Raw genomic sequence first — 17,854 nt, forward strand, 5'->3', positions numbered from 1 at the left:
ACGGGGAGAACATGCAAGAAAAGACCAGGTGGGAAGCAATCCTACAACCTTCTTGTTGTGAGGCATCAGTGCTAACCAATACGCCACTGTGTCACTGTTTGCTTTTTCATAAGACAGACACCAAAAGATCTCAAATTGAGGCCATGGCTTTTGCAGATTTATGAACAAACCAGCCTGTTCTTGTTCTTCTTGGTTCCTTTGACTCTGATTACATCAGCAATTAGGGCCCAAGACCAGTGATCATAATAAAAAGCTACAGTCAAAGATGAGCGATCAGGATCAAAGGTCAGTATCAAAGATAAGTGATCATGTTGAAAGGTCAGTGATCAAGATAAACGTTCGGCAACCAACATAAAAGCAAGCACTCTGGAACAAAGATGAGACCATGGGTCAAGAATTATAAACACAAGTGAGTGATCAGATAAATCAATGTGATTAGGTCCAAAGATGAGAGTTGAGGATCACATGATTGTTCCAGTAGAGATTCGTTTTAGACCATGTGTATATAAAGATGTAGATCTTTTGATAAAAACTTTGGACATGAATAGTGGATTCAGGATTAGAATGTGGATTGAGCCTTTAAATAAAATGTGACTCTGACGCCTTGGTCACCAAGGCGTCAGAGTCACCTTACACCAAGGCTTGGTGTGTGCCCACTCTGAGTGCCCTGACATGAATCACTGCGTCATGCTTGTTAAAAATATTGGACAGAGAATTCTCTGTCCAATATTTTGAACATTTCATCACAGGATGAGGCTGCAAGATTTGTCTTTTTAGTCATCAGTAAACACTTACGCTCAACTCCCACTAGATGGCGATGTGGGATAACATGCCCCACATTTTGAACTTGTCATTTCATGATCATGAATCAGCAGGTTTTACCTTGTTACTTGCACATACATCTGAATATTTGTCAGTATATCTCCAAGACCATTAACCTAAAATTAACCAGACTTTGCACATGTGCAGTCCCATAGGGATACACCCAATGGGGGCAACGATCACCATAGTAAGATAAATTACACACAAATTAAGCCACATGCCTGCATAATCCAAATTTGACTCAGAAACAATATCACTTGCAATAGGCACAAAGAATTTTGATGCAATGAACAACTGACGCCAAGATACCGGGGACCAAATGACCTCACTGTTTAGGCTACGATGTCATACAGTACAGAATTTGACCAGAGTTAAATGGTGGTGATTTGCCACTTCAGGATGTCTTGGTACGCCGCCCCAATCCATCTATCAGTCTCACACTCCAACTTACCCACATTCTTCACACAACTCCCGAGATACTTAAACTCCTCCACTTTTGTTTTTTATACACAATTTTTCTGACAGAGGGCAATGGTCTCAGATTTGGAGGTACTGATTCTCATCCCAGTTGTTTTCACACTCAGCCTCAAACATGCCTCAATGTGCATAAGAGGTCACTGCCTCATGAACCCACAGAAACCACATCATCTGCAGAAAGCAGAGATGCAACTCTGAGGGTCACCAAAATGAATACCCTCCAGTGCCTTACTGCTCCTTGAAATCGTGTCCCTGAACAACAGAATCAGGACCAGTGACAAGGGACAGCCCTGGCAGAGTTCAACACCCACCGGGAACAAGTCCAGTGTAATGCAGGAATATGAACACAGCTCCTACTTGGACATATAGAGACTGGATTATGTATTCCAGTGGTTCTGGTACCCCATGCTCCCACAGTGCACACCACAGGATACCTTAGGGACTCGGCAATACTCCTTTTCCAAGTCCATAAGACACATGTAGACTGGTCCCATCACGCTTCCAAGACCCTTTTAATATCCTTGCGAGGGTAAAGAGTTGGTCCACCGTTCCACGATCAGGATGTAAAACCTGTATTGCGCCTCCTGAATCTGGAGGTCAACGAAACAGCTTAAGTCTTCTCTTTATTACACTTCTCAGCCTCCCTCCAAAATAACGGCACTCAGCCAGGGATTTGTCACCCTACTGGCACCAGTTATCCTGGACAACTCCAGAGGAAGAGTGAGTAGAGAGTCCAGCCCCTCTCCAGGAGTTTGGTGCCCAAGCCTGCGCTGTGTGTGTTGGTGAGCCCAACTATTTCTAGTTTGTATCGCTCAACCAGCTACAAAAGCTCAGGCTCCTTCTCCACCAGAGAAGTGATGTTCCACATTTCAAGAGTCAAATACCATAACCAAGTGTAAGTCCATGTGGGCATATGCCCCGTCCAGTGCCTGACAACAGCACACTAGACCCTTTAGACTCTCTTTATGGGTGGTGAGCCCACGTGAAGGTGACATATGTTATTTTGTCAGGCTCTGCCCGACCAAGTCCTATGGTTGGAGACTCAGCCACCGGGAGCTCGCCTGAGAGCCCCCACCCCCCATGCCTGGCTCCAGGAGGAGGCCCCCAGTTTCCCTAATCTGGATAAGGTGATTCCATCTTACATTTGTCCATCATAAGGAATTTCTTTCAGAACTAACTCTGGCAAATATAATATATTTCTGTGAAAAACACTGTATTTCATGTACACTTAGTATACCTAGAAACAGACTGAATACCTTTTAGAATCTAATGTAATCTGACCTACTCATTCGTACTTCCTTGCTTAGCAGAAAGAATAAGGAACTCTGAGTTTTTTTTTTCTCATTTTGAAATAGCAACAAACAAATAATGTAAAAGACACCCTAGCTTTCTTTCTAAAACCCTTTGTTTTCTGGATAAAGGCTCAATCCTTCGGATTGAGAGTGACTGACCTCTTACATCTACATGTACAAATAAATTCTGGAACTATTATTTACTTCATACTGCCACATCATCACTTTTTGTATATCGTTTTAACATGCAAATGCAAAGGCAGCTATTAGTTTGTCCAGCTTGGTGCTGCTACTCGTGTCCTTGAACAACACACTGAACTCTGAAATATCTAAATATTAGTGCTCATTGCTCCCTTTGACCTCACGCAGAATATGACAAAGATGTAGAAAAACAACATACAGCACAAATCATGATTTACACTGTGATGTCAATCCACCATTGTCCAATATTTAACTTACCTGTCAGTGGAGGAGGCAGATTGGTGAGTTTCCTTTGCGACATATGTAACCGAGTTTCTTGTTGCAGGTGGTGCTTTCCCATTTGGAGGCTTTACCAGCATTTAGTGTTGCACAGTTAACTCCAGGAACTGATGATGGATGGCCTGTAAGAAGGATACAGTATTTGTTTGTAATGTGAGTATCTATACCAGCGTGTCACTGCATTAACAGTATTTACGTTAAGAAACCTGCTGGTTGTAGTCCAGTCAGGAACACCCGGTGTAGTTCTGGATTACAATAAGTGTAAATGTGCTCTTGTCACAGTGTATTACTGCGTCCACCTTCACTAACCTGGCACCCAATTTAAATATCTGAATGGGTTTCCGTTGCTCCACTGCCATCCACTCTGAAAATCCAAGCTGTTTCAGTCCATCCACAGAGACGTCCCCAAAGTACTGGTCAGTCCTGTGCCAAAAACACCTTATGAATGAATTCAATGATAGCTTAATGACGCTGTTTATGGGTGAAACTGGTTGGTACCTGAAATGTACGACTGCTCGTGCAGCTCTACGATGCTAAGGAGGTCAGCGCCCTGCTGCTGGCAGCTCTTCCTGGCCTGAAACCAGGTCAACACTGATTGTGCATTCCTCTGGTACTGGGACCCCTGTGACTGGGTCAGTGTCCAGTACGAGGTGGCTATATAAGAGGAATGGGCAAGCACATTAATTAATTATTAATTATCATTAATATCAGCAAGATTAAATTCATTTCTAAGCAGAGATTAAAGTTTTTGAGAGATTACGGAGTTTCCAGGGTAATTGTAAACATTCGTCAGTGCCATATGTTGCTGCATCCTCAAAATTACCCAAGCAGTCAACCCGTCCAGGCCTACTTTCTGAAACTAAGCATCTATCCCCTGTAGCCAGGTGAAATGTGAGTGTCCCCTTGGCCTTCGCCAGCTGCTGAGCCTTCATCAGCTGCTACTTCACCATGCCAGTTATAGTCCTCAACTTAGTCTCCATAAGTAACCACTCTTTTGACACAAAGTCATTCCAACAGTACTCAAGGATCCCTCAAAGAGGACCCAGTACAAAGACTTCCAGTCTTTACTTTAGGTCCCTGGTTAATGTCCAGTTCTTACAACCACACAAGAAGACAGGAAACACCAAGACCAAAAACTTGGACCTTCATTCTCCTGCAAAAATATGTGCATCGCCAAACACCTCTGTCCAGCAACCTCAAGATTCCTTAAATCAGAAATTGGAAAATATCTGAAAAATCTTCATCTTTGCTTGAAACAGTTTATCTGACATGTTTTGGACTCTTCAGGATTGATGTGTTTTACAAAACAGTAAATTTGAGCTTATTTTCTTTAGCAGTCCTATTTCTGCCTCCATAGGGTGTCACGGACCGGCGCCACAAGGGGGCGTTTGGGGCGACGCCCCCTCACGTCATCAATCCCGCCTCCTCGGATGTGAGAGTTATCAAAAAGAAAAAAGAAAAAGAAATACTGGAAAATATAGCAAAATATTAGTTATTCAACAATATCACGTATTTAACAAATAAACTAAATTAACTAAAGTAATTAATTTTAAAACAAATGGATATGGCGTGTGTCTGTGTTCAAGCAATTTGATAGGTTGAAGGGTCTTTCACACTGAATACTTTAGGCCAGAGGTGGCCAAGTTCGGTCCTCGAGAGCCACATTCCTGACACTCTTAGTTGTCTCCCTGCTGCAACACACCTGAATCCAATGAAAGACTCGTTAGCAGACTGTTAATGAGCCTTTCATTGGATTCAATCTGTCAACGTGTCCCAGTCCGTCGACGCATCCGACGCATGACGTCAGATGCTTCGCTTCGGAAGCGGCAAGGGGGCGGAGATTGCCACGTCACACTCTGGCCATTTCCACAACCTGAAAAAAGTTCAGCGATCGCCATCTTGAATTGGGTCGCCTGAACCACAAAAAAGCTTTAAAAACAGCAGTAGAACGATTCTCCCATCACCCTGCTGGGAGAAACTTTTTTTCAGCTGCTTTTCAGAGTGACACCAACCGAGGGAGGACTGACGACTTGGTGGGATATCGATCAAACCGCGACAGTGGCCGACCCGCACGGAGAAGCCGGCCTTCAGGCATCATCACTGGGCAGAGTGAGGCAGGCAGCCGGGGGGATGGAGCAAATCCACTCAGTCCGAATATCCCACTTTTTGGATATATGCGAAGTCCCAGTTTGCCCAACAGAATTTAGTTCTGCAGCTTTATTGAGATGAGAATAATGTAAAAATAAAACGTGACGTTTACTGAACTGCTGTGACGGTTCAATGATCGGCTAACGTTAGCTTAGCCTTTTAGCACAGTTGATCTGAGTGAATGCTTTAATTTCTAAATGGTTCAGTCTTTTTTATTTTTACCAAATAAAGCTACAGCTTTTTTCAGACACCACAAATCTCAACTTTAAATAACTTATTTTTTCGGGCTTTTTTTTCCCATCGTGTTTTTTTTTTTTCCTTTTTATATATAAACTGTTTAGTGTTCTTTATATTTAAAGAAATATTTTATTTATCCCAATCAGGAACATTTGCTGTGCAGACAACCAAACTTCCATTTATGAGCTGAACACCACGAAGTCAGTCGAAAGAAAACATCTCTGCTCTTCAAAATAGGACAAAAGTGTCTTCAGCAACACCACCAGAGTTCAAAGCTGCAGAAGAGACCTTCATCTGGTCCCAAGAATCCAGCAGAACATCACCTGCTTCTAAATAAAAGGCTCTTTCAACAGCAACTATTTTATTATTTTTAAAAAAGCTGTTTCATTTTATATTTTAACAATAAATGAACGGATCATTAAAAATGTCACGAAATCAAAGTCAAAAGACATCTGCACAGGTAGAAGCTCTCCACTTATTGCGCTCAAATTCATATATTTTAGAAATGACTCTGTCCTGATAACAACATTAAAGGCAATTACATATTTTGGCAAAATTACAAGTTGAAATGACCATTAAAAAAAATTAATCATCAGGTTTATGTCACAGAAATCCTACTTTACAATCACACTGCAGTCACTGTTAAATTATTTCCTGTTGCATTTATAGTAAACATTTGTATTTATTTACAGTGTCTGTTTTTATGGTTGAAATGAGATATAAATAATCTACCAGACTTAAAAATGTACAAATTTCCATGTTATTTTGTCTAAAAATAAATGTCTGTGGTTTCCTTATGTTAAACAAGAAATTATCTAATCTGAAATCACAGGTGGTTTTTCATTACAGATGAAAGGTTTCTAAAGAACCATTTATTGATTTATTTAGCTATTTTAATTACAAGTGTTCTAAAATTTTTTTTTAACAGTAATCAGAAATTCTGAGGTAACAAACAACAACAAAAACATTTCCAAGGATTTATCTTAAGAAAACTGCTCCATAAATGAGCAGTCCTGTGACACGTTTGTTTTGTAGAGATCAGTGGTTTGTTTCTACACCAATCCATTTTGTAGAGATCAGTGGTTTCTGCCACTAGTTTTCCGTGTTTTGGCCCGACGCGTCGTTCCTATTGGACGCAAAGGTACGTCACAGCTCAGAGTGTTGAAAGTTGGATTGGATTGAACTTTGACTGCATCAACCTGCCGACAAGCAGCAATGCGTGCTCCCATCAGAAGCGTCGGTTTAGCTCGGCTTTTGACGCGACGCATCTGACGCATCTAAAAAGCAACGCGTCTCATTGAAAATAATGCTTTTTAGACCGATTTTTGACGCATCTGACGTATTCAGTGTGAAAGGCCCATTACTCTTACTCAGTCAGTCTCTTACAACGGTGAAGCCTAAATACACAAGCTTTCCAGGAGCGCACCCAATTCATTACGCACACTCAGAGGCATGTCCCCTCTGGTGCACACTTTTTTTGGGGGGGGGGGGGGGCGACGCCGCCCCTTGTGATAAACTCATTGCCCCCCTTAATATTTTTTTCTGGCGCCGGGCCTGGGGTGTCAGGAGAAGGGCGAGGGTGTGTGAGGGGAGGAAAACAGATGCAGTGCTGTGCTGATGACTAAAATGTAAGGAAGTGTTGGAGATCAGAAACCAGACTTGTTCAAAGCTGACCTCATGGAATAAATGTCAGGATGTCATGTGGTTTTAGAACTAATACCTTTTGGTTGGCCGATCATAATTTACAACATTTTTGTGCGCCCCTTTTCACATGTATTTTATCTGTATACAGATTACATGTGTGCACTTTCACTTTTCATGAAAATCAGACCATTTAAAACAAAAAACAATGAGGCAAAATCATGGCATTTGGTTTGTGTTGAATTACATGTACCTGACAACTTATATACAACACATATGAAAACATGTCTGACAACAATAATCCAATCACAGATAAGTTACTTACTGCATACACAATAACTTTGTCAAGTGGTATTCCTTCAAAAAAAAAAAAAAAAAAGAATAAATGCATTTTTAAAGTGAATGCTACAGAGAGAACCAAGCAGTTTTCGTATTACATCCATAAATACTCTGTTAAATTAAAAAAGGTGAGTATAGACTATGAAGGTCATGTCAAAGAAAATAATCAGAGGAGCAAGTTTTTTTTTTCCATTTTGCATAGTGAGAAAAAGTTGAATTGCTGGCAAAAAAGTCAAACTTTAATTATTACTGTCAGACATAACAAGCAAACAAACAAAAGCATTCAAATGAGTATTTATAATTTTTGTTTATTTTATTTATGTTTATTTATTCTATCAATCCACTACAACAGAGGGTGGTGGCAGAAGTGGTTAGCATAGTTGGTTTCAGTGCATAAGGTTCCTGGTTCAAACCCCACCCCTGCCACATTTCTCCATATAATGTGGAGATGTGTCAGAAAGGGCATCCGGTGTAAAACTTGTGCCAAATCAACATGCAGATCCACCTTGGATATGCTGTGGTGAAAACAAGGGAGCAGCCGAAGGCACTTACTTTTTTATGATCCACTATAACAATCTTTTCAGTTTGTATGAACACAACCACCTCTTTCAAGCTTGTGTGATTTAAAAATACATTTTTTGGCACATTTTCTTCAAAGTCCTTATATTTATTAGCACAATATTTAGACACTAAAGAACAGTAATTTCCTTGTTGCTAAAACATTCTGAAATACAATTTCACCAATTTATTGACACAAGACGTTTTGTGTCAATAAATTGCACTAATACTTTGATTTGTTCTCAAAAGTTAAATTTTAATCTTTGATTTTTGATTGCTGACATATTGTCAAAAATGTATTTCAACTTTATACTACTTACATTTACATTTATTACACTTATATACAGTAGTGCCAAATCACAACAACGCTGCCTCAAGATGCTTCACACAAGTAAGGTCTACTACTTGGAATGCAAACTTCAAAATCTCTCTTTTTTCCCGTTAATGTACCTTAATTCTCTGTCATAGCAAAAGACAAAACTGAATGTGAAGGAAATATTGAATTGAATTGAATTTATTTATTTAATTGAATATTGAATATATTCAAACTACTGGAGAAAAAACAAAGAACAAAGAATATTGTTTTTGAATGGAGTCAGACTGGTTGAACACAAAGACATAAATATTGTTGCCATTTTTTATTCAGCATGTTTTTGTTTTCTTTTATTTAATTTGACCCTTAAAGGTCCTGTAAATAATTTACTGCCAGTCCATGTCACTCTAAATCACCAACATCTTAGACCAAAACAGTGGTTTCCCTTTGGACACTCCTGCTCCTGCCTCCTCCGCATTAAGGGAAAGAAACGCAAATTCTGAGTGAAGTTGGAGCCCGTTTAGTAAATCAAAGGCTTCCCATCTGGGGTGGGGGGCAAAGATTTCTAGACTGTAGCTACCCACTGCTATGTTCAGTGCACAGTGCTATATGGCGTCACGATTGTCTCTATAAATGTGGGGAGGGGCAATGGTTTCACAAGGTGAGACTCACGTGCACTAAATAAGCAATATACAGGAAATGCGGAACAGAAAATTAAACGCAGAGAGAGTGTTGCCATGTTACCATTACAGCACTACACCTTTACAAAGAAAATACTTGTTGACTGCTATATTTATGTGTAAAATGCTAATTATTAGACCTTTATTTTTTTGTGCATCTTTGGCACAGAGATAATCCCATAGATTCTGGCACCTGAAGGTTTATATAAATCAGTGATTTCAAATGAGTGCAAAAATATTTGGTAAAGTCACTTACATGTGGTGGGACAAAAGCCCCACTTTTGCTGTTTATTGTAATCTGTTTCTGTTGCACACCACAGGTGTCCATCTGAGCGGCCGTCCACGGTGCATTCAGCGTACCACTTCTCCGTAAATTTAAAGGGAAACTGACAAGGTTTTCCAAAGGCATTGCCTCCTATTGTGAAAATCTCTGAAAGGACAACAGGATTATAAAGATGAAGCAAGCAAAGCCAGTCAATAAGAGCAAAATGTTACAGTTCTAATGTATGTCCAGCCTTAATATGCAGGCCAGATTATTATTATTATTATTATTATTTATTCGTGAAGTAGCCACATTTGTTTCATACTAAATACTGCTTTGTAAATCCAACTGGTGTACTGTCATGAGGTTTATCAGACAACATCTGTTGTTCAATTCAAACTATGTGAACACATATTTAGTAAGGTTGACCAGGGGCCTCATGTACGAAGACTTGCATGGATTTCCTACTGAAACATGGCGTACGCAAAACCCAAAAACAAGGTGTAAGTATAAAAATATCCAGATGTATCAAAGCATGCTTACGCATGGATCCATGCACGTTCCATTTGTACATCCCAGTGAATGTGGATTTGAGCGCACATGCACCTGCAACAAACTCCGCCCTGGCCACGCCCCTATTTAAATATGAAAATGATTGTAAATAGGCCCTGGAGCTGTGATTCCACATGCTGTCACATCACACAACATGAACACAGAAAAGAAATTATACCAAGTGTGTGCTACAGATGACTAGAAATTACATGGAGACACGCAAGGACAGTTTATTTGGTACCCTGTTAAATGGGAGGCAGGGGTGCCCAAGTTCGGTCCTCGAGTTCTACCTTCCTGACACTTAGTTGTCTCCCTGTTCCAACATACCAGAGTGTCACGAAGGTAGATCTCGAGGACTGAACTTGGACACCCCTGATGTAAGGAAAAATGTTAGTGGGAGCGTGTGTATTAGGGCGTAAATGCTTTCAGCTCAGAACAGCACACACATACACACACACACTGAAGCCACCACTGACAGTGTGTGACATTCATACCTTCACACACATGTTCATTGACAAATACTGAATACAGGGAGCCAATCAGTTAAGAAGCTCTGCTGCTCCAGTCTCAATATCAAGAAAAATAAAACACACTAATAATAATAACAGAAAACATATTTCAATGTGCACATGCCCTAATGTGTCCGCGCTGGTTACATTTGGAACAATATTACAAATAAACTATTTGTCCAGCAAGCAGCCACCCATCGCACATTGTGCCAGCCTCCAGCCTGATGGGCATTTGTGGATCACATATGATGTGAGCACTGATGGAATGAAATTGTTTCCTGTTAACAAAAACAAATTCATCATGTGATGTGTACAGTCAATAGCTCTGATTACACTAAGGAAACCGGCTCTTGCTGCAAATTGTGCTTTAATGTTGGAATGTGATGTACCTGGATGACATTCAGATGATTGCGTTCCACACAGCTGGCATGGCTCGGCTCAAGGTTGACTGGCACACTCCTGAGCAATCGGTCAGCTCATGCTGGAATGCTTCTATTGCCAGGACGCACAGCATGGTCAGCACCTGTGTGGACCATATTGCGCTCTGGGCCGGCCCCAGTTCTGCGTGCAACTGCAGTAACAATGGCCTTGGTAATCTAAATCAAAGTTATGAGCCAATTATCGTCATTTGCAAGTAAATCCTCGCATTTCCCGAATACACACTCATGTCGGATTGCACCATTTGCAAGGTCCTCTAACAACATTAATACAGTAATTGTTGATGCCATATTAAGCATCACTTTGCGCATGTTTTTATGTCCACCCATATAATTGCAAACACGTAGGTGTGTTAATTGTTCATCAGTGTATCTCTTGACATCTTGTTTTCACACTGTTAATGTTTCCTAGCAACACCTTTACGTGTCGGCAGTGGAACCATAGCTGTAGAAAAGTGCTCTACACCAGTCAGGATTTTTGCGTGGCACAACACACATTTCCACAGTCATTTCACTTTTGATACATCTCAGCGTTGGCATGGAAAAGGACGTACGTCATGTTTTTGTGTATGTGCATGCTTTGTACATGAGCCCCCAGGTGATGGAAACAATCTGTGTATCAAACATGCTCAACATCTGCAAGGCTAAAACCATTATTCCAGACAATGCAACCCTCGTACAGAAAATAACATATTACCATCTCTTCTGAGTGCAGATAAGGGGTTATCTTTATCTTTTGTTGTTGGTTGCAACCACAGTATAGAGTGGATACTGGAGAACCACCTAAACTTTGACAGATTTAAATATTTTTTAACCATTAAGACAAAGAAGAGAGAGAGAAAAAAGAAAGAATTTGGCCTTATTTTTGTTCAAGCTTTTAAAATTACCGTACTCCCTTCAAAGACATACTGAAAGAAAATCTGTGCAGCATAATATAAACCAAAAAAAAAAAAAAAATCAAAGCCAAAATACATGTCTTGAATTTCATTTGCATCAACCATTATGAAATACAAACTGCACTGTAAATCTGTCTGGAGTAGACACACTACTGATGTAAGCTACCAATGTATTCATGACAGATCTGAAGGGGTTATATAGGCTTTTTTGGCTGTGGTTTGCGAAACATTTGTCTGTTGTATCTCCAATCACAGCTTCATGGTGGAGTGCAACAGAGAAGAAGTAGAATTTAGGCTTGAGTCTCCCATGCATCTACTGGCAAACTGTAGCTGAAATGTCAGGGTTGCTTTTTTCTCATATATTATATATATATATATATATATATATATATATATATATATATATATATATATATATATATATATATATATATATATATATATATATATATATATATATATATATATATATATATACCACACAACCAGCGAGCTGTCGAACTGGTGATGCAACTGACAAAATTTCCACTATGCAGAGTTCCTCCAATCGCACCTGCAAACCCTATGTAACTCTTTCAGAATTATCTTAAGTGTCTTGGTGGCTTCCCTCCTTAGTCTCCTTGCACAATCACTCTTTTTGATAAGGGTCCACCTTATTAGATTACAGCACTATACTGTTTTGTTTTTTAGTAATTGATACGGTGCATCCGGAAAGTATTCACGGCACTTCAGTTTTACCTCATTTTGTTATGTTACAGTCTTATTCCAAAATGGAGTAAATTTTTTTTCCTCAAAATTCTACTCACAACACCCCATAATGACAACATGACAATGTTTTTTGTTTTATTTTGATTGTTAGTTACTTTTTGTTTGTTTTGGGTTTTTTTGCAGTTTTTTTTTTTTTTTTTTTTTTTTTTTTTTGCAGTTTTTAAAAAATTCAAAAGAAACTAAGAAATTATGTGTACATAAGTATTCACACCCTTTGCTCCATTCTTTGTTGATGTGCCTTTGGGAGTAATTACAGCCTCAAGCCTTCTTGAATATGATGCCACAAGCTTGGCGCACCTATCTTTGGGCAGTTTTGCCCATTCCTCTTTGCAGCACCTCTCAAGTTCCATCAGGTTGGATGGGGAGTGTCGATGCACAGCCATTTTCAGATCTCTCCAGAGATGTTCAGTCTGATTCAGGTCTGGGCTCTGGTTGGGCCACTCAAGGACATTCACAGAGTTGTCCTGAAGCCACTCCTTTGATATCTTGGCTGTGTGCTTAGGGTCATTGTCCCACTGAAAGATGAACCGCCGTGCCAGTCTGAGGTCAAAAGTGCTCTGGAACAGGTTTTCATCCAGGATGACTCTGTACATTGCTGCATTCATCTTTCCCTCCATCCTGACTAGTCTCCCAGTTCCTGTTGCTGAAAAACATCCCCACAGCATGATGCTGCCACCACCATACTTCACTGTAGGGATGGTGCCTGGTTTCCTCCAAACATGACGCCTGGCATTCATGCCAGAGTTCAGTCTTTGTCTTTGTCTCATCAGACCAGAGAATTTTATTTCTCATGGTGTGAGAGTCCTTTATGTGCCTTTTGGCTCCAAACTTCAGGTGAGCTGCCATGTGCCTTTTACGAAGGAGTGGTTTCCGTCTGGCCACTCTACCATACAGGCCTGATTGGTGGATTGCTTCAGAGTTGACTGTCCTTTTGGAAGGTTCTCCTCTGTGCTCTGACAGAATGACCATCGGGTTCTTGGTCACCTCCCTGACAAAGCCCCTTCTCCGCGATCGCTCAGTTGAGATGGACGGGCAGCTCTAGGAAGAGTCCTGGTGGATCCGAACTTCTTCCATTTATGGATGATCAAGGTCTCTGTGCTCATTGGGACTTTCAAATCAGCAAAAATGTGTCTGTGTCCTTGCCCAGATTTGTGCCTCGAGACAATCCTGTCTCAGAGGTCTACAGACAATTCCTTTGACTTCATGCTTGGTTTGTGCTCTGACATACACTTTCAACTGTGGGACCTTATATGTAGACAGGTGTGTACCTTTCCAAATCATGTCCAAACAACTAATTTTACCCCAGGTGTACTCCAATTAAGCTGTAGAAACATCTCAAGGATGTTCAGTGGAAACAGGATGCACCTGAGTTGAATTTTGAGGTTCATGGCAAAGGCAGTGAATACTTACATACAAGTGATTTCTTACTTTTTATTTTTAATAAATGTGCAAAAAAGTGTTTTTCACATTGTCATTATGGGGTACTGTGTGTAGAATCTTGAGGAAAAACATGATTTTCATCCATTTTGACATAAAAATGTGGAAAAGTGAAGTGCTGCGAATACTTTCCAGATATACAATACAAACTGAATACAATACATACTCAGTGATTTGGACATGTTCATATGTCCATCCCCAGACTTGTCCAAGTAAAATTGGTTGTGAAAGTGAATTAGTTAATTATTAGTTGTGTTATGCAAAAAGGTATCATTATGCAACCCAATATTTTGTTTTTCATGCGAGTAAAACGGGGATAATTTTAGAAATTTTAATGTCAGTAAGTCTGAATGATTTTTTTTAAATGGCATGAAGAATTTAAAATGTGTAAAAGCAGAGGACAATTTTATGGTAACAGAATTACCATGACAGCAAATACGGCCATATTTTAGTTTACTGTTAAAATGTTGCTTGGATTCTAATTACATTTACCATAGAATTGTCCCAGAATATGATTACTTTCATTATACACTGTATGGACAAAAAGTTTATATAAATGATCAAAATCAACCTTAATATTAATGCGTTAGTTTTGTCTACTTGGTGTCTTAGCTGATCTTTGTAGTTCTACTATGTTTGTTGTTCTCACGGTGCATTTAGCTTTAACATCCTGATGACAACTTAAAGACGAACACTGAGCTGCTTTGGCAAATCTGATTAACAGTTTATTGTCAATATGAAGACTCACAATCATTAAAAAGCTAAATCAAAAAGGCTAAGTTTTGATTTTTGCAATTTGCAGACTCTGGTTTTGTTCATTGTCCCTTGTAAATGACATAATGACAGCAACAGCATTTTTTTTTTTTTTACTTTTTACATTTTGATTGTGCTGCTGAATTTTGAAGCTGTGACATGAATTACTGCATGTTACACACAGTTTAATATTCTTTTGAGATACTTTTACTTTCAAAACTAAAAGCTGGCATCCACTCTTTGAATTTAACATTCCCTCATCCAGTTGGAGAATATGCACATTACTGCAAACACTGTTGTAAATATTCGTTAAAACATTTCTAAGAAACATTTTCAAATAATTCTACCTTGGTATCCCTTGGAACAAAGATCATTCTGAGTACCGAATATCTTCCATCGACTCCAGAGTCCCGATCCCGTGTAGACCATTATGTTCCTCTCATTGTGGTTGCCCCAGTTGAAGTGCAGGTCCTTATCTTTGAGGCCAAAGAGCGTCTCGTTTTTGCATTGCCAGTGCTGGAGTTCACTTGTCTCATTGCATTCAAACAGAAGCACCTTCACCCAGTCTTTGATTTCAGTGGCTCCAACGCACAGCTTGAGGGACAGACTGAGGAGGCGCGACTCCGAGGCCCAGCGGAACTGCTGCTCTTTAGCATGAGGATTACATGGGGCCAGCGTCAGTGAGGTGGCACTTTCAACCTTTACGCATTTGTTGTGGTCCTGGTTGAAAATCAAGAAGGAGCTGCTGTCTGGAGCAAAATGATTCAAAGCTCATTACTGCCATGATATTAAGTTGCAATAAAAGAATAACATGTAAAAGGTTTGTACCTGTTTCAGCAGTAATGGACGGGACCTGCAGTTGACAGAGGACCACAGCAAAACACAGAAGTGCCAACATGATCTTTTTGGGTAAAGTTTGCAGTTAGTGGTGGAAGAACATGTTAGAGAGTCATCCAGTCAGGAGGAGAGCATTCTGGCATGTGTGAAGGTGTGTGACACGGACACATGGTGCTTCCCTCCCTTAATCACACTGATGGATATCCTGTCACATGGGGAGGCAACGATGGTCAAACAGCAGCGGTTTCCGCAAGCTTTCACAGAACTAATGGTGACAGCGAGGAGGCTGAGAAATGGGACACAAGCAGCCTCTTTGTGCAGGAAACTGAAACTCAAAAAAAAAAAACTGATTAGTGTCCAGGCCTCAAATAAATAAACTGGAATGATGACTTTTGGAAGCAGTGTTCAACATACCATGTTTTTCCAAGGTCATTATATTTCCTTCATATGTTATTTTCCCCCATTGCACAGACAGCAGGTCGTCACTATGCGCGGAGAGTCAGTCAGTCAGTCATTCATGCTTCATTTCACTTGTGAGCAACATAAGTTCAGTTGTACCAAACTTGGTACATGCATTATGCATATTAACCCCAAGATGCTAAATGGTTTTGGGGTTAATGTGTCAAGGGTCAGTTTATAACTGGAGTATACTTTGTAAAAATCTTGTGAGTGCAATCATTTCTTTCCTAATTACACGATTGTCACCAAACCTCTTATGTGTGTTAGGTATGGTAACCCCAGAAACCTATTGATTTTGGGGTCAAAAGGTCAAAGTTTAAATTTACTGAACTGTACTTTCTAAAAGCTTTCTGCAGATTGGAGGCACATATCGGTGGTAAACTTATCAACATTTGCCCAGGGTGCCGTGGGTTTGTGCAGACTAGGCACTTGTTATAATTTACTTTTCTTTATTAAAATGAAGTTTCACAAGCAGCATGAGTTTGAAGACATGTGATCAGCATTGTGACTGCACCTGAATGAGTCCAAAAGGAGGAAAAGCTGTTTTCAGGACTTTGCTGATGTGTTGGTTTTGAAGGATAACACCCCCTCCCCCCCACACACCATCCCCGAGATCTGAGGCTTCAGATGAGGAGGACAGTGATAATAGAACCCAGTAGAAAGAGAGGACAGCAGGAAATCCTGCTTCCTATTGGAGGAAATGAGTAAATATCATACTGGCCGATTTACAGAAACCATCAGCCTACAAATGCTGTAATCACTCTATGGAAAAGTGTAACACTGTTATTTCATCAGAGAGCAGATTTAGAGAATTTGAAATAATTAGTGTTTACAGCAAACTGACAAAGGGCGTATGCCTCCATTTCAAACCTAAAGTGGTAACTTGGTACATAAGGTCATCTCGCTAAGATCTCAGAGAAGACTGATGATGAGTCTATTTCAGTTGTAATTTTGATAACCACAGGGAAGAGTGTCTGAAACACAGAACTTCACGTGGTCTTTATGGATCACATTTTGCTATGATAAATTATACCTTGCTAAAACATGACACAAGTTCAAAATTGGTCTCTGTGGTTAAGTATTGCCCTTGTTTTTTTATTATTATTGCCATATATATGTATCTGTGGTACAAACTCACACTTTATTATCCTGTTTTGAAAATAAAAAGTCTAACACAACACTGATTTTTATTGTTTTTCTTAACATACTATATTCACTGCACTTTATGTACAATGCCAAATCAGAAAAAGTTGGGTACAGTATGGAAAATGTAAATAAGCAGCAGTGATTCTGACATGTGCTTTCATTTCTGTTTCGTTGTAGACAGTTTGAACCCAAGATATTTCATTACCCGGTCAACTTCATTTATTTTTTGAGTACCCATTCCTGCCATCAGGCCCTCCAACACATTCCCAAAAAAGGTAGGACATTTAAGTGTGAAGTTTGGATGAAGTGCACACTTAGTGCGCATGACACAGGAATCATGTGCAAACCATGTAATGTCGTCCCCGCCTCAAATGCCTTGTGCACCTGTTGCTACAACTATTTGCGCACACATGCGCCTGAACGACAAAGTGTGTGCCGTGCAAACCCATCACACCCTCTCGTGGCAGGTGCCGGAGAAATTCCAGGTGACACTCACGAACATCTAACACTGCTCACATTCTTGGCACGATAACAGACTGCAGACAATCACCTTCGCACTCACAGAGAAATTTGTCTAAGTCCCACACGAGTGTAGCTTTGGTGTGTGCGCTGAGATGACAGGAGGTGTGCCCTCCCACTGAAGTGGCTGTCGAAATCTGTGGATCTGGACAGTCCAGCTGGACACCACTTACTGTGTTTGGACGGGCATGGACAAATAACTGCCCACTGTGACGCATGTGTCTGTTTGCTGTTATCAAGTGGACATAAATAAAAACATATATCACTGTGGCGACGTGCTGCAGTGAGCAGC

The 17,854-nt window shown here is 40.2% G+C and overlaps 1 pseudogene; it reads right to left on the reverse strand.

Annotated features, from left to right (window-relative positions):
- Positions 1–15,618, reverse strand: part of LOC117503206 — a 29,087-nt pseudogene extending 13,469 nt beyond the window's left edge.
- Between the last annotated feature and the right edge of the window lie 2,236 nt (positions 15,619–17,854).

The sequence above is a fragment of the Thalassophryne amazonica genome, chromosome 1 (genome assembly GCF_902500255.1).
Source record: "Thalassophryne amazonica chromosome 1, fThaAma1.1, whole genome shotgun sequence".
Lineage (NCBI taxonomy): Eukaryota > Metazoa > Chordata > Actinopteri > Batrachoidiformes > Batrachoididae > Thalassophryne > Thalassophryne amazonica.